The sequence below is a fragment of the Fundulus heteroclitus genome, unplaced genomic scaffold (assembly GCF_011125445.2).
Source record: "Fundulus heteroclitus isolate FHET01 unplaced genomic scaffold, MU-UCD_Fhet_4.1 scaffold_621, whole genome shotgun sequence".
NCBI classification, from domain to species: Eukaryota; Metazoa; Chordata; class Actinopteri; order Cyprinodontiformes; family Fundulidae; genus Fundulus; species Fundulus heteroclitus.
Window position 1 is genome coordinate 1 of NW_023397057.1, and position 17,087 is coordinate 17,087.

At 42.2% G+C, this 17,087-nt stretch overlaps 9 non-coding genes across 9 annotated transcripts; all 9 read left to right on the forward strand.

Moving 5' to 3' along the window:
* Window positions 1-425: 425 nt before the first annotated feature.
* LOC118561394 lies at window positions 426-616 on the forward strand. Its single transcript, XR_004930022.1, has one exon. It is a non-coding gene; the product is annotated as a U2 spliceosomal RNA (small nuclear RNA).
* Window positions 617-1,642: 1,026 nt separating this feature from the next.
* On the forward strand, window positions 1,643-1,833 carry LOC118561389. The gene has a single exon (XR_004930017.1). It is a non-coding gene; the product is annotated as a U2 spliceosomal RNA (small nuclear RNA).
* A 1,027-nt stretch (window positions 1,834-2,860) lies between these two features.
* On the forward strand, window positions 2,861-3,051 carry LOC118561400. The gene has a single exon (XR_004930027.1). It is a non-coding gene; the product is annotated as a U2 spliceosomal RNA (small nuclear RNA).
* Window positions 3,052-4,079: 1,028 nt separating this feature from the next.
* Window positions 4,080-4,269, forward strand: LOC118561387. The gene has a single exon (XR_004930015.1). It is a non-coding gene; the product is annotated as a U2 spliceosomal RNA (small nuclear RNA).
* A 1,030-nt stretch (window positions 4,270-5,299) lies between these two features.
* LOC118561401 lies at window positions 5,300-5,490 on the forward strand. Its single transcript, XR_004930028.1, has one exon. It is a non-coding gene; the product is annotated as a U2 spliceosomal RNA (small nuclear RNA).
* Window positions 5,491-6,518: 1,028 nt separating this feature from the next.
* On the forward strand, window positions 6,519-6,709 carry LOC118561390. The gene has a single exon (XR_004930018.1). It is a non-coding gene; the product is annotated as a U2 spliceosomal RNA (small nuclear RNA).
* A 1,032-nt stretch (window positions 6,710-7,741) lies between these two features.
* LOC118561384 lies at window positions 7,742-7,932 on the forward strand. Its single transcript, XR_004930012.1, has one exon. It is a non-coding gene; the product is annotated as a U2 spliceosomal RNA (small nuclear RNA).
* Window positions 7,933-8,959: 1,027 nt separating this feature from the next.
* Window positions 8,960-9,150, forward strand: LOC118561385. The gene has a single exon (XR_004930013.1). It is a non-coding gene; the product is annotated as a U2 spliceosomal RNA (small nuclear RNA).
* A 6,636-nt stretch (window positions 9,151-15,786) lies between these two features.
* LOC118561402 lies at window positions 15,787-15,977 on the forward strand. Its single transcript, XR_004930029.1, has one exon. It is a non-coding gene; the product is annotated as a U2 spliceosomal RNA (small nuclear RNA).
* The last annotated feature ends 1,110 nt before the right edge of the window (window positions 15,978-17,087 follow it).

A 17,087-nucleotide genomic window follows, 5' to 3' on the forward strand; every position in this document is an offset into this window, starting at 1 on the left:
CGTCCGAGGCTTGTCTTAACCTTAGGACTTTCTTGACTTTTATGGGTTACGGTAAAAAATAAAAAAAATAAAAAACACTGTATGCCTATATATCAATGCTGTGTTCACATTTAAAGGCAGATATCTAGAAAAATGGCCAATTTCTTTACTTGTTATCGCTTCTGAGCTCCCTATTGGACCAGAGCAGGAACAAGCAAAAAATGCTTTACTTTTGCTGTCCTTTTTCACCTGCAAGTGGCGTATTTGTGTTGATTACTGCTGCAGAACAGCATAAAATGTGGCCCAATTGTCATTTCCCCTGGTTACCTTCTTTATTGTATGCTAAAAAAAATAAAAAAGTCAACGTTTCCGTGCTGGTTAGCCTACCCTGAGTTTAAAAGGAGGTTGCCTCTGAATGAGCCGGTCTCCTCCACCCTTTTTCTGGTATCGCTTCTGAGCCTTTTGGCTAAGATCAAGTGTAGTATCTGTTCTTATCAGTTTAATATCTGATACGTACCCTTCCCGGGGACCATATATAAAATTGATTTTTGGAACTGGGAGATGGAATAGGGGCTTGCTCCGTCGGCTCCATGCATCGGCCTGGTATTGCAGTACCTCCAGGAACGGTGCACCTCCTCCATGCTTGTTCAGAGACAAATACTGTGTAGTTGTGGGCTCCTTCAGGCTTGTCGCAAGCGTTTCGCTCAGCTGCTGTGCTCAGGCTGCACAGTCCAGCTAACCAGCCTGTGCCTCCCGCTAAGCGCAGCTGCTCCATGCTAGGCGATGTTTGGAAACTGACGCTGGGTTAAAAATTATGCACAACACGCGTAGTTACCACAAAAGCATTTACAAAGAAAAGCTGCTGCAGTTCCTTGACTTGATTCACAAACATACCTCATCATGCAAGATGTCCACCTCAGCGGACACATGGTCAAACTGAACGTGCTGTTTATTGGAAACATCTTTTGCTGAAATAAAACAAGGGCGTTATTGTCTCTACGTTAGCGTAGATAATTGTGCTTTTTCTACCTCCAAGGCTGGTCTTGAATAAGGATAAACGCGCAGAGAAAGCGTCACGTCAGAGAGTTGTTTGGAAAACCAATCATGCCTTTCAAAGTGTTTGTTGTGCTTGCGTGGGCGTATTCATTTCCAGTCTGTGCAGGTGCGGAAGGAGTAAGAGCTGCAGTTGAGGCTACCGTCCACTAGAGGCCGCTGCAGCCCTTCTTTTAAACCTGCGCCGTCCGAGGCTTGTCTTAACCTTAGGACTTTCTTGACTTTTATGGGTTACGTAAAAAATAAAAAAAATTAAAAAAAACATCGTATGCCTATATATCAATGCTGTGTTCACATTTAAAGGCAGATATCTAGAAAAATGGCAATTTCTTTACTTGTTATCGCTTCTGAGCTCCCTATTGGACCAGAGCAGGAACAAGCAAAAAAATGCTTTACTTTTGCTGTCCTTTTCACCTGCAAGTGGCGTATTTGTGTTGATTTACTGCTGCAGAACAGCATAAAATGTGGCCAATTGTCATTTCCCCTGGTTACCTTCTTTATTGTATGCTAAAAAAAAATAAAAAAGTCAACGTTTCCGTGCTGGTTAGCCTACCCTGAGTTAAAAGGAGGTGCCTCTGAATGAGCCGGTCTCCTCCACCCTTTTTCTGGTATCGCTTCTCGGCCTTTTGGCTAAGATCAAGTGTAGTATCTGTTCTTATCAGTTTAATATCTGATACGTACCCTTCCCGGGGACCATATATTAAATTGATTTTTGGAACTGGGAGATGGAATAGGGGCTTGCTCCGTCCGCTCCATGCATCGGCCTGGTATTGCAGTACCTCCAGGAACGGTGCACCTCCTCCATGCTTGTTCAGAGACAAATACTGTGTAGTTGTGGGCTCCTTCAGGTCTTGTCGCAAGCGTTTCGCTCAGCTGCTGTGCTCAGGCTGCACAGTCCAGCTAACCAGCCTGTCCCTCCCGCTAAGCGCAGCTGCTCCATGCTAGGCGATGTTTGGAAACTGACGCTGGGTTAAAAATTATGCACAAACACGCGTAGTTACCACAAAAGCATTTACAAAGAAAAGCTGCTGCAGTTCCTTGACTTGATTCACAAACATACCTCATCATGCAAGATGTCCACCTCAGCGGACACATGGTCAAACTGAACGTGCTGTTTATTGGAAACATCTTTTGCTGAAATAAAACAAGGGCGTTATTGTCTCTACGTTAGCGTAGATAATTGTGCTTTTTCTACCTCCAAGGCTGGTCTTGAATAAGGATAAACGCGCAGAGAAAGCGTCACGTCAGAGAGTTGTTTGGAAAACCAATCATGCCTTTCAAAGTGTTTGTTGTGCTTGCGTGGGCGTATTCATTTCCAGTCTGTGCAGGTGCGGATGGAGTAAGAGCTGCAGTTGAGGCTACCGTCCACTAGAGGCCGCTGCAGCCCTTCTTTTCAACCTGCGCCGTCCGAGGCTTGTCTTAACCTTAGGACTTTCTTGACTTTTATGGGTTACGTAAAAAATAAAAAAAATAAAAAAAACATCGTATGCCTATATATCAATGCTGTGTTCACATTTAAAGGCAGATATCTAGAAAAATGGCAATTTCTTTACTTGTTATCGCTTCTGAGCTCCCTATTGGACCAGAGCAGGAACAAGCAAAAAAATGCTTTACTTTTGCTGTCCTTTTCACCTGCAAGTGGCGTATTTGTGTTGATTTACTGCTGCAGAACAGCATAAAATGTGGCCAATTGTCATTTCCCCTGGTTACCTTCTTTATTGTATGCTAAAAAAAAATAAAAAAGTCAACGTTTCCGTGCTGGTTAGCCTACCCTGAGTTAAAAGGAGGTGCCTCTGAATGAGCCGGTCTCCTCCACCCTTTTTCTGGTATCGCTTCTCGGCCTTTTGGCTAAGATCAAGTGTAGTATCTGTTCTTATCAGTTTAATATCTGATACGTCCCCTACCCGGGGACCATATATTAAATTGATTTTTGGAACTGGGAGATGGAATAGGGGCTTGCTCCGTCCGCTCCATGCATCGGCCTGGTATTGCAGTACCTCCAGGAACGGTGCACCTCCTCCATGCTTGTTCAGAGACAAATACTGTGTAGTTGTGGGCTCCTTCAGGCTTGTCGCAAGCGTTTCGCTCAGCTGCTGTGCTCAGGCTGCACAGTCCAGCTAACCAGCCTGTGCCTCCCGCTAAGCGCAGCTGCTCCATGCTAGGCGATGTTTGGAAACTGACGCTGGGTTAAAAATTATGCACAAACACGCGTAGTTACCACAAAAGCATTTACAAAGAAAAGCTGCTGCAGTTCCTTGACTTGATTCACAAACATACCTCATCATGCAAGATGTCCACCTCAGCGGACACATGGTCAAACTGAACGTGCTGTTTATTGGAAACATCTTTTGCTGAAATAAAACAAGGGCGTTATTGTCTCTACGTTAGCGTAGATAATTGTGCTTTTTCTACCTCCAAGGCTGGTCTTGAATAAGGATAAACGCGCAGAGAAAGCGTCACGTCAGAGAGTTGTTTGGAAAACCAATCATGCCTTTCAAAGTGTTTGTTGTGCTTGCGTGGGCGTATTCATTTCCAGTCTGTGCAGGTGCGGAAGGAGTAAGAGCTGCAGTTGAGGCTACCGTCCACTAGAGGCCGCTGCAGCCCTTCTTTTCAACCTGCGCCGTCCGAGGCTTGTCTTAACCTTAGGACTTTCTTGACTTTTATGGGTTACGTAAAAAATAAAAAAAATAAAAAAAAACATCGTATGCCTATATATCAATGCTGTGTTCACATTTAAAGGCAGATATCTAGAAAAATGGCAATTTCTTTACTTGTTATCGCTTCTGAGCTCCCTATTGGACCAGAGCAGGAACAAGCAAAAAAATGCTTTACTTTTGCTGTCCTTTTCACCTGCAAGTGGCGTATTTGTGTTGATTTACTGCTGCAGAACAGCATAAAATGTGGCCAATTGTCATTTCCCCTGGTTACCTTCTTTATTGTATGCTAAAAAAAAATTAAAAAAGTCAACGTTTCCGTGCTGGTTAGCCTACCCTGAGTTAAAAGGAGGTGCCTCTGAATGAGCCGGTCTCCTCCACCCTTTTTCTGGTATCGCTTCTCGGCCTTTTGGCTAAGATCAAGTGTAGTATCTGTTCTTATCAGTTTAATATCTGATACGTCCCCTCCCGGGGACCATATATTAAATTGATTTTTGGAACTGGGAGATGGAATAGGGGCTTGCTCCGTCCGCTCCATGCATCGGCCTGGTATTGCAGTACCTCCAGGAGCGGTGCACCTCCTCCATGCTTGTTCAGAGACAAATACTGTGTAGTTGTGGGCTCCTTCAGGCTTGTCGCAAGCGTTTCGCTCAGCTGCTGTGCTCAGGCTGCACAGTCCAGCTAACCAGCCTGTGCCTCCCGCTAAGCGCAGCTGCTCCATGCTAGGCGATGTTTGGAAACTGACGCTGGGTTAAAAATTATGCACAAACACGCGTAGTTACCACAAAAGCATTTACAAAGAAAAGCTGCTGCAGTTCCTTGACTTGATTCACAAACATACCTCATCATGCAAGATGTCCACCTCAGCGGACACATGGTCAAACTGAACGTGCTGTTTATTGGAAACATCTTTTGCTGAAATAAAACAAGGGCGTTATTGTCTCTACGTTAGCGTAGATAATTGTGCTTTTTCTACCTCCAAGGCTGGTCTTGAATAAGGATAAACGCGCAGAGAAAGCGTCACGTCAGAGAGTTGTTTGGAAAACCAATCATGCCTTTCAAAGTGTTTGTTGTGCTTGCGTGGGCGTATTCATTTCCAGTCTGTGCAGGTGCGGAAGGAGTAAGAGCTGCAGTTGAGGCTACCGTCCACTAGAGGCCGCTGCAGCCCTTCTTTTCAACCTGCGCCGTCCGAGGCTTGTCTTAACCTTAGGACTTTCTTGACTTTTATGGGTTACGTAAAAAATAAAAAAAAATAAAAAAAACATCGTATGCCTATATATCAATGCTGTGTTCACATTTAAAGGCAGATATCTAGAAAAATGGCAATTTCTTTACTTGTTATCGCTTCTGAGCTCCCTATTGGACCAGAGCAGGAACAAGCAAAAAAATGCTTTACTTTTGCTGTCCTTTTCACCTGCAAGTGGCGTATTTGTGTTGATTTACTGCTGCAGAACAGCATAAAATGTGGCCAATTGTCATTTCCCCTGGTTACCTTCTTTATTGTATGCTAAAAAAAATTTTAAAAAAAGTCAACGTTTCCGTGCTGGTTAGCCTACCCTGAGTTAAAAGGAGGTGCCTCTGAATGAGCCGGTCTCCTCCACCCTTTTTCTGGTATCGCTTCTCGGCCTTTTGGCTAAGATCAAGTGTAGTATCTGTTCTTATCAGTTTAATATCTGATACGTCCCCTACCCGGGGACCATATATTAAATTGATTTTTGGAACTGGGAGATGGAATAGGGGCTTGCTCCGTCCGCTCCATGCATCGGCCTGGTATTGCAGTACCTCCAGGAGCGGTGCACCTCCTCCATGCTTGTTCAGAGACAAATACTGTGTAGTTGTGGGCTCCTTCAGGCTTGTCGCAAGCGTTTCGCTCAGCTGCTGTGCTCAGGCTGCACAGTCCAGCTAACCAGCCTGTGCCCCCCGCTAAGCGCAGCTGCTCCATGCTAGGCGATGTTTGGAAACTGACGCTGGGTTAAAAATTATGCACAAACACGCGTAGTTACCACAAAAGCATTTACAAAGAAAAGCTGCTGCAGTTCCTTGACTTGATTCACAAACATACCTCATCATGCAAGATGTCCACCTCAGCGGACACATGGTCAAACTGAACGTGCTGTTTATTGGAAACATCTTTTGCTGAAATAAAACAAGGGCGTTATTGTCTCTACGTTAGCGTAGATAATTGTGCTTTTTCTACCTCCAAGGCTGGTCTTGAATAAGGATAAACGCGCAGAGAAAGCGTCACGTCAGAGAGTTGTTTGGAAAACCAATCATGCCTTTCAAAGTGTTTGTTGTGCTTGCGTGGGCGTATTCATTTCCAGTCTGTGCAGGTGCGGAAGGAGTAAGAGCTGCAGTTGAGGCTACCGTCCACTAGAGGCCGCTGCAGCCCTTCTTTTCAACCTGCGCCGTCCGAGGCTTGTCTTAACCTTAGGACTTTCTTGACTTTTATGGGTTACGTAAAAAATAAAAAAAATAAAAAAAAACATCGTATGCCTATATATCAATGCTGTGTTCACATTTAAAGGCAGATATCTAGAAAAATGGCAATTTCTTTACTTGTTATCGCTTCTGAGCTCCCTATTGGACCAGAGCAGGAACAAGCAAAAAAATGCTTTACTTTTGCTGTCCTTTTCACCTGCAAGTGGCGTATTTGTGTTGATTTACTGCTGCAGAACAGCATAAAATGTGGCCAATTGTCATTTCCCCTGGTTACCTTCTTTATTGTATGCTAAAAAAAAAATAAAAAAGTCAACGTTTCCGTGCTGGTTAGCCTACCCTGAGTTAAAAGGAGGTGCCTCTGAATGAGCCGGTCTCCTCCACCCTTTTTCTGGTATCGCTTCTCGGCCTTTTGGCTAAGATCAAGTGTAGTATCTGTTCTTATCAGTTTAATATCTGATACGTACCCTTCCCGGGGACCATATATTAAATTGATTTTTGGAACTGGGAGATGGAATAGGGGCTTGCTCCGTCCGCTCCATGCATCGGCCTGGTATTGCAGTACCTCCAGGAACGGTGCACCTCCTCCATGCTTGTTCAGAGACAAATACTGTGTAGTTGTGGGCTCCTTCCGGTCTTGTCGCAAGCGTTTCGCTCAGCTGCTGTGCTCAGGCTGCACAGTCCAGCTAACCAGCCTGTCCCTCCCGCTAAGCGCAGCTGCTCCATGCTAGGCGATGTTTGGAAACTGACGCTGGGTTAAAAATTATGCACAAACACGCGTAGTTACCACAAAAGCATTTACAAAGAAAAGCTGCTGCAGTTCCTTGACTTGATTCACAAACATACCTCATCATGCAAGATGTCCACCTCAGCGGACACATGGTCAAACTGAACGTGCTGTTTATTGGAAACATCTTTTGCTGAAATAAAACAAGGGCGTTATTGTCTCTACGTTAGCGTAGATAATTGTGCTTTTTCTACCTCCAAGGCTGGTCTTGAATAAGGATAAACGCGCAGAGAAAGCGTCACGTCAGAGAGTTGTTTGGAAAACCAATCATGCCTTTCAAAGTGTTTGTTGTGCTTGCGTGGGCGTATTCATTTCCAGTCTGTGCAGGTGCGGAAGGAGTAAGAGCTGCAGTTGAGGCTACCGTCCACTAGAGGCCGCTGCAGCCCTTCTTTTCAACCTGCGCCGTCCGAGGCTTGTCTTAACCTTAGGACTTTCTTGACTTTTATGGGTTACGTAAAAAATAAAAAAAATAAAAAAAAAACATCGTATGCCTATATATCAATGCTGTGTTCACATTTAAAGGCAGATATCTAGAAAAATGGCAATTTCTTTACTTGTTATCGCTTCTGAGCTCCCTATTGGACCAGAGCAGGAACAAGCAAAAAAATGCTTTACTTTTGCTGTCCTTTTCACCTGCAAGTGGCGTATTTGTGTTGATTTACTGCTGCAGAACAGCATAAAATGTGGCCAATTGTCATTTCCCCTGGTTACCTTCTTTATTGTATGCTAAAAATTTTTTTAAAAAAAGTCAACGTTTCCGTGCTGGTTAGCCTACCCTGAGTTAAAAGGAGGTGCCTCTGAATGAGCCGGTCTCCTCCACCCTTTTTCTGGTATCGCTTCTCGGCCTTTTGGCTAAGATCAAGTGTAGTATCTGTTCTTATCAGTTTAATATCTGATACGTCCCCTACCCGGGGACCATATATTACATTGATTTTTGGAACTGGGAGATGGAATAGGGGCTTGCTCCGTCCGCTCCATGCATCGGCCTGGTATTGCAGTACCTCCAGGAGCGGTGCACCTCCTCCATGCTTGTTCAGAGACAAATACTGTGTAGTTGTGGGCTCCTTCAGGCTTGTCGCAAGCGTTTCGCTCAGCTGCTGTGCTCAGGCTGCACAGTCCAGCTAACCAGCCTGTGCCTCCCGCTAAGCGCAGCTGCTCCATGCTAGGCGATGTTTGGAAACTGACGCTGGGTTAAAAATTATGCACAAACACGCGTAGTTACCACAAAAGCATTTACAAAGAAAAGCTGCTGCAGTTCCTTGACTTGATTCACAAACATACCTCATCATGCAAGATGTCCACCTCAGCGGACACATGGTCAAACTGAACGTGCTGTTTATTGGAAACATCTTTTGCTGAAATAAAACAAGGGCGTTATTGTCTCTACGTTAGCGTAGATAATTGTGCTTTTTCTACCTCCAAGGCTGGTCTTGAATAAGGATAAACGCGCAGAGAAAGCGTCACGTCAGAGAGTTGTTTGGAAAACCAATCATGCCTTTCAAAGTGTTTGTTGTGCTTGCGTGGGCGTATTCATTTCCAGTCTGTGCAGGTGCGGAAGGAGTAAGAGCTGCAGTTGAGGCTACCGTCCACTAGAGGCCGCTGCAGCCCTTCTTTTCAACCTGCACCGTCCGAGGCTTGTCTTAACCTTAGGACTTTCTTGACTTTTATGGGTTACGTAAAAAATAAAAAAAATAAAAAAAAACATCGTATGCCTATATATCAATGCTGTGTTCACATTTAAAGGCAGATATCTAGAAAAATAGCAATTTCTTTACTTGTTATCGCTTCTGAGCTCCCTATTGGACCAGAGCAGGAACAAGCAAAAAAATGCTTTACTTTTGCTGTCCTTTTCACCTGCAAGTGGCGTATTTGTGTTGATTTACTGCTGCAGAACAGCATAAAATGTGGCCAATTGTCATTTCCCCTGGTTACCTTCTTTATTGTATGCTAAAAAAAAATAAAAAAGTCAACGTTTCCGTGCTGGTTAGCCTACCCTGAGTTAAAAGGAGGTGCCTCTGAATGAGCCGGTCTCCTCCACCCTTTTTCTGGTATCGCTTCTCGGCCTTTTGGCTAAGATCAAGTGTAGTATCTGTTCTTATCAGTTTAATATCTGATACGTCCCCTACCCGGGGACCATATATTAAATTGATTTTTGGAACTGGGAGATGGAATAGGGGCTTGCTCCGTTCGCTCCATGCATCGGCCTGGTATTGCAGTACCTCCAGGAGCGGTGCACCTCCTCCATGCTTGTTCAGAGACAAATACTGTGTAGTTGTGGGCTCCTTCAGGCTTGTCGCAAGCGTTTCGCTCAGCTGCTGTGCTCAGGCTGCACAGTCCAGCTAACCAGCCTGTGCCTCCCGCTAAGCGCAGCTGCTCCATGCTAGGCGATGTTTGGAAACTGACGCTGGGTTAAAAATTATGCACAAACACGCGTAGTTACCACAAAAGCATTTACAAAGAAAAGCTGCTGCAGTTCCTTGACTTGATTCACAAACATACCTCATCATGCAAGATGTCCACCTCAGCGGACACATGGTCAAACTGAACGTGCTGTTTATTGGAAACATCTTTTGCTGAAATAAAACAAGGGCGTTATTGTCTCTACGTTAGCGTAGATAATTGTGCTTTTTCTACCTCCAAGGCTGGTCTTGAATAAGGATAAACGCGCAGAGAAAGCGTCACGTCAGAGAGTTGTTTGGAAAACCAATCATGCCTTTCAAAGTGTTTGTTGTGCTTGCGTGGGCGTATTCATTTCCAGTCTGTGCAGGTGCGGAAGGAGTAAGAGCTGCAGTTGAGGCTACCGTCCACTAGAGGCCGCTGCAGCCCTTCTTTTAAACCTGCGCCGTCCGAGGCTTGTCTTAACCTTAGGACTTTCTTGACTTTTATGGGTTACGTAAAAAATAAAAAAAATAAAAAAGACACAGACTTCCGGTGACGCCATGAAAGGAGAAGCAGCCTGATTGCCCTACTCTGAGGAAAATCCCTTAAAACTAGCTTATTTGGCGATATAACATATAATTTATAACAATTCGACGAATTACAAAAATGACTACTCTCAGAAAAGAAGCTGATAAGAAAAGTAAAACGACTTCGCGGAAAGAAACCTGCCAACTTCCAGAAACTACGACGGTCGTGAGCGAACAGAAAGACAATATGGAGACTGTACTTGCAGAGCTAATACAACTGAGAAAGGAACACACGGATGCTTCACACGATACTAAAGCTACTCTGTCAAGGGTGGAATCATCATTGAAAGACGTGCTTGAACGAACGACGAAACTGGAGCAGCAAATTACCGACATCAACCAAAGAGTGAGCGACGCTGAGGACCAGCTGCTCCGCCATGACCGCGTGCTGCGCTACATGCTACAGAGAGAAGCTAATCTCTCAGCTAAATGTGAAGACCTCGAGTCAAGATCCAGGCGCAACAATCTACGCATATACGGGATACCTGAAGGAGAAGAAAAGAACGACATGATTTCCTTCGTGACTGACTTGATGCGCACCTCACTCAAACTACCGCAGGACATGAATCTGAATATAGAGAGGGCCCACCGGTCGCTAAATGTGAAGCCCAAAGACTCCGCTCCCCCTCGGTCAATCATCGTCAGGTTTTCTAACTACAGAGTGAAAGAAAAAGTAATACAGACGGCATGGAGTAGACGTGATGTTACCTACCACGGCCAAAGGATATACTTCGACCAAGATTACACGGCGAACGTACAGAAGAAACGCAAACAGGTCCGAGAAGTTATTAAGCAACTTAAAGACAAAAATGTGAAAGCAGTGTCACCTTTCCCGGCTCAACTGAAAATCCACCTGGACTCCGGTGTGAAGACCTTTGCAACACTTGCAAGAGCAACCTCAACACTGGAGAAGATGGGAATCCATGTCAAGATAGATGAGCGTGAGAGATACCGAGAGGAACTGCTGGGCGAATCCTGGACCACGGTGCCCGGAAAAGCAGGAGAAACTATGCTGAGCATAACGGACATGCGGGCGATTTTGCAAGGTAATAATTAAACCAAGGATTTGGGAGTAATATATGGACAACTAAAATTGATCTCAAAGTATCATATTTGGGATAAAACGACTTGAAAGAAGGCTAGTTTAGTAAAATATGAAACAATTCTGTATACCAGGGAATTTCCTCACCACAGGAACGGTAGGATGATTTATTTTTTCTATTTTATTTTATGTATACTTGTTTTTGGAAAGGCAAGTCCGGGAACAGACTCTTGTTGTCAGACTGCTATTACACGGCGTGTTCAGGCGAAGGGATTCTGTCACACCCCCTTCGTCGCCATGGAGACCAGTTTTAAGGCCGTATTGTTACTTAGCTCAGTGTTTGGAAGCCTGTTCACTTTAAAGTTCAAGTATGTTCTAATGTTTGTAAACTTTACCTTGACCAATTTAGCAAATGTGCAATCACATCGTGTAAAATACATATTTTACATTAATATTGATACTTACAGGATCAGCAATATAGAAAAGGTATTCATAATTAAAAGGTACATATGGAAAAACTAACAATCGTAACATATAATGTCCACGGATTAAATCACCCAATAAAGAGGAAAAAAATCCTTAATCAACTAAAAAAGATGCACTGCTCCATTGCCCTACTACAGGAAACCCACTTAAACGAATTAGAACATAAAAAATTAAGACGGGACTGGGCAAATCAAATATATAGTGCATCATATGGAAATAAGAGAGGAGTCACTATTTTATTTAACAAATCATTGGCCTTTTCCACAGAAAAAGTTATACAGGATAAAATGGGGAGATATGTCTTTGTGATTGGTCGGATGTGGGAGGAGGAGATATCTATTTTGAATCTTTACGCTCCTAACGAATGTGATGAATCCTTCTTTAAAGAAATAGCTAATATAATTGCAGAGAATGCTAAAGGCATAGTAATAGTTGGAGGAGACTTTAACGCAGTACATGATGGCAAAATGGATAGGACACCAGTAGAGATGGGGAGTCAGAGCAGAAAAACAAAAATACTTAATAATATGGTAACTGAACTGGGACTGGGGGATCCATGGAGATTTAAAAACCCGAGCAAAAAGGATTTTACTTTCTTTTCGAAAGTTCATAATAGCTATTCAAGGATAGACTTCTTTTGCATACCTCAAAAATATTTTTATAAAGTAATTGACTGTAGTATTGAACCAATTACTCTGAGTGACCATGCTCCAGTTACCTTACAACTAAACTTAAGTAAGGACATTCCCTTTAGATACTGGAGGTTAAATGTATCACTACTCACCAACACATCAGTGATTCAGGAACTGAGACAACATTTGCTTGAATATTTAGAGATAAACGATAATGGATCAGTAACACCACCTATGATGTGGAGTGGAGCCAAGGCAGTATTAAGAGGAAAAATGATACAGATATCTTCTAGACTTAAGAAACAACGCATGGAAGAACAAACAAGACTTGAAAATAAAATAAAACAACTAGAAATTGAGCATAAGCATAGAGGAGGAGATGACACTCTAACAGAACTAAAAGAGACTAGAAAAAAGCTTGATGAAGTTCTTACATACAAAGCAGAGGGAGCACTGAGGTTCTCCAAACAAAGATTCTATGAGATGGGAAATAGAGCCAGTCGACTGTTATCTTTCCAGCTTCGAAAAACACAATCGGACAGAATAATACACAAAATAACAGATCCCTCACTTAAAACAACTCTATTTCGTCCGATAGAAATTGCCAACGCTTTTGCATCCTTTTATAAAAACTTATACCAGGAACCAAACCAAATCAACAACGAAGTAAAAAATCAAACTGCTATGTTTCTTGCTAAGTTAAGACTACCTACTCTGTCCGATGAGGAAGCGGCTGAAATGATCTCAGATATAAGAGAAACAGAAGTACAGGAGGCAATTAACAATTTGAAAAATAATAAATCTCCAGGGACTGATGGACTCCCGGGGGAATTCTATAAGTGCTTCAAAAACATCTTATCGCCAACACTAACTAAAATTTTTAACTATGCACTTAACAAGGGTGAAATCTCAAACTCCTGGTCTGAGGCCATCATCTCAGTTATTCATAAGGAAGGGAAAGACGCAACAATTTGTGAGGGATACAGACCAATTAGCCTGTTATGCACAGATCTAAAACTACTAACCAGTATTCTAGGTAAAAGGATACAGAAATATATTAAAAAACTAATTCACCCAGACCAGACGGGTTTCATTCCAAATCGACAAAGTATTAATAACATAAGGAGAACCCTGAATGTTATAACACAAGCCAAAGAAACCAACCAAGAATCCATGCTAATTAGTTTTGATGCACAAAAAGCATTTGATACAGTTAACTGGCAATTTTTATATAACACCTTGTTAACTATGGGCTTCCATCCACGTTTCGTGGAATGGATTAAAATAATATACACGAACCCTAAATCACGTGTTAGAGTTAATGGATTTTGCTCTGACTTCTTTATGCTTGAAAGAGGGGTTCGCCAAGGAGATTGTCTTAGTCCCCTACTCTTTGCATTAAACATCGAACCTCTGGCAGCAGCGATTAGAATGAACAAATATATTAAAGGTATTAGAGATAAAAATAATACGGAACACAAGATTTCACTTTTTGCCGACGATATTTTGACCTACATAAGTGATCCGGTGAAGTCTATTCCCTCACTTATGGAGACTATTGAAGAATATGGTAGACTTTCAGGTTACCAAATCAATCAATCCAAATCTGAAGTGATGGTGTTACACGGCCATTTACCCACAAAATTAACAGATAGATTCAAACCTAAAATATCAAAACAGGGATTCAGATACTTAGGAATCTTCATAACTCCTCAAACTTCACAACTTTTTAAAGCTAATTATGGAAAACTAATGGATGAGATCAAGACAGACCTTATGAGATGGAACATTCTACCCCTCTCACTCGTAGGGAGGATTGAAACCATCAGAATGAACATCCTTCCAAGACTCCTCTTTCTTTTTCAAACCTTACCTATAAAAGTACCCATGTCCATATTTAATATTCTGAATAAATGGCTTTCGAAATTTATCTGGCAAAATAAACGCCCCAGAATTAGATTGAAAACTCTTATGTGTCCTAAAGAACATGGGGGACTAAACGTACCAAACCTTAAAAAATACTACTGGGCCGCACAAATTAGATCAATAATAACATGGATACGCCAAGACGAAGATACAATTTGGTACAAGATGGAACAAGGTGACTCCCAAGATATACTTCTTGATACTGTCCCATTTGTTAACCAAAACACATGGACAAAGAATAAAATTAATAATGAATGGGTTAAGTTTACTCTAGTAACATGGGCAAAGATCAAAAAGATACTAAATTTACCCAACTCCTTATGTAGAGTTATACGGCTCGACCATAATTCTGAATTTCTTCCTACATCTGGATTACATAACTGGGTTGAAAAAGGATTGATTCTAATAGATCAAATGTTTGAAAATGGAAACCTAATGTCCTTTCAACAACTTCAACAAAAATACAATCTCCCAACCCATGATTTTTTTAAATATCTACAAATGAGACACTACCTGCAGAAACATAGGGAATGGGAAAACCTACAAATACCCCCCTCAAACATAGAGAATTTTTTTCTCTCTGTAATAAAAGGAAATATAACCACCAAATTCATATCCCATATTTACAAAATATTGCAAGAGGAAGGAATAACTGACACAAAAGATATTAAAGGGAAATGGGAGCTAGAAATGAATGTCATAATCAATGATGAAGACTGGGAGAAAATGTTCCGAGAGGGTCATAAAATATTAAATAGCCCAATGCTAAGAGAATTTGAATGGAAAATCAAAGTGAGATTTTTCAGGACTCCTCTTCTCACATCCAGATTTAACCACACCTCGGACAAATGTTGGAGGGGTTGTGGACTAATTGGAGATTTCACCCATATATTTTGGGACTGTCCAAAACTATTAAACTATTGGAAAGGAATACAAAGGGAAATTAATAAATGTCTAGGCATTACAATTCCTCTAGAGCCATCTTTAATAATACTGGGTATTTTCCAGAATAAAATCCAAGATCACAGTAAGATTTATATCTTAAAGATTTTACTTGTCCTCGCAAAGAAAATGATCACTGTCTCATGGCTGAAGCCTCAGCCCCCAACAATTTCCCAATGGAAGAATAGAGTGAGGGAGGTTTACCATATGGAACATATTACGGCAAAACTTCAGATGAAAAGTGATATCTTCCTAGAAAAATGGTCCCTAATTCAAACATTCATTTCGAATCACAATTGATGGAAACTATGATTAATAAATAGGAGACTCCTCCTCGTGTTCTTCACCCTGATTGTACAATTATTACTTGCCTCTTTAAGACCTCAGACAAACAAAACATTTTATGAACATAACATGTGAGTTTGTACATGTAACCTGTAAAATGTATTATTTGTAAGATGTATGTGATGTGACCTGCACTGGAAAATCTGAATAAAAAAGTTCTAAAAAAAAAAAAATAAATAAAAAAAAACATCGTATGCCTATATATCAATGCTGTGTTCACATTTAAAGGCAGATATCTAGAAAAATGGCAATTTCTTTACTTGTTATCGCTTCTGAGCTCCCTATTGGACCAGAGCAGGAACAAGCAAAAAAATGCTTTACTTTTGCTGTCCTTTTCACCTGCAAGTGGCGTATTTGTGTTGATTTACTGCTGCAGAACAGCATAAAATGTGGCCAATTGTCATTTCCCCTGGTTACCTTCTTTATTGTATGCTAAAAAATTTTTTTTAAAAAGTCAACGTTTCCGTGCTGGTTAGCCTACCCTGAGTTAAAAGGAGGTGCCTCTGAATGAGCCGGTCTCCTCCACCCTTTTTCTGGTATCGCTTCTCGGCCTTTTGGCTAAGATCAAGTGTAGTATCTGTTCTTATCAGTTTAATATCTGATACGTCCCCTACCCGGGGACCATATATTAAATTGATTTTTGGAACTGGGAGATGGAATAGGGGCTTGCTCCGTCCGCTCCATGCATCGGCCTGGTATTGCAGTACCTCCAGGAGCGGTGCACCTCCTCCATGCTTGTTCAGAGACAAATACTGTGTAGTTGTGGGCTCCTTCAGGCTTGTCGCAAGCGTTTAGCTCAGCTGCTGTGCTCAGGCTGCACAGTCCAGCTAACCAGCCCGTGCCTCCCGCTAAGCGCAGCTGCTCCATGCTAGGCGATGTTTGGAAACTGACGCTGGGTTAAAAATTATGCACAAACACGCGTAGTTACCACAAAAGCATTTACAGAGAAAAGCTGCTGCAGTTCCTTGACTTGATTCTCAAACATACCTCATCATGCAAGATGTCCACCTCAGCGGACACATGGTCAAACTGAACGTGCTGTTTATTGGAAACATCTTTTGCTGAAATAAAACAAGGGCGTTATTGTCTCTACGTTAGCGTAGATAATTGTGCTTTTTCTACCTCCAAGGCTGGTCTTGAATAAGGATAAACGCGCAGAGAAAGCGTCACGTCAGAGAGTTGTTTGGAAAACCAATCATGCCTTTCAAAGTGTTTGTTGTGCTTGCGTGGGCGTATTCATTTCCAGTCTGTGCAGGTGCGGAAGGAGTAAGAGCTGCAGTTGAGGCTACCGTCCACTAGAGGCCGCTGCAGCCCTTCTTTTCAACCTGCGCCGTCCGAGGCTTGTCTTAACCTTAGGACTTTCTTGACTTTTATGGGTTACGTAAAAAAAAAAAAAAAAATCCATCGTATGCCTATATATAAATGCTGTGTTCACATTTAAAGGCAGATATCTAGAAAAATGGCAATTTATTTACTTGTTATCACTTCTGAGCTCCCTATTGGACCAGAGCAGGAACAAGCAAAAAAATGCTTTACTTTTGCTGTCCTTTTCACCTGCAAGTGGCGTATTTGTGTTGATTTACTGCTGCAGAACAGCATAAAATGTGGCCAATTGTCATTTCCCCTGGTTACCTTCTTTATTGTATGCTAAAAAAAAAATTAAAAAGTCAACGTTTCCGTGCTGGTTAGCCTACCCTGAGTTAAAAGGAGGTGCCTCTGAATGACCCGGTCTCCTCCACCCTTTTTCTGGTATCGCTTCTCGGCCTTTTGGCTAAGACTGCGATGGACTCCATTGGGAGGTGAAAAGTCTGCCTGTTGTGGCATTGCTTAGTCACTTGT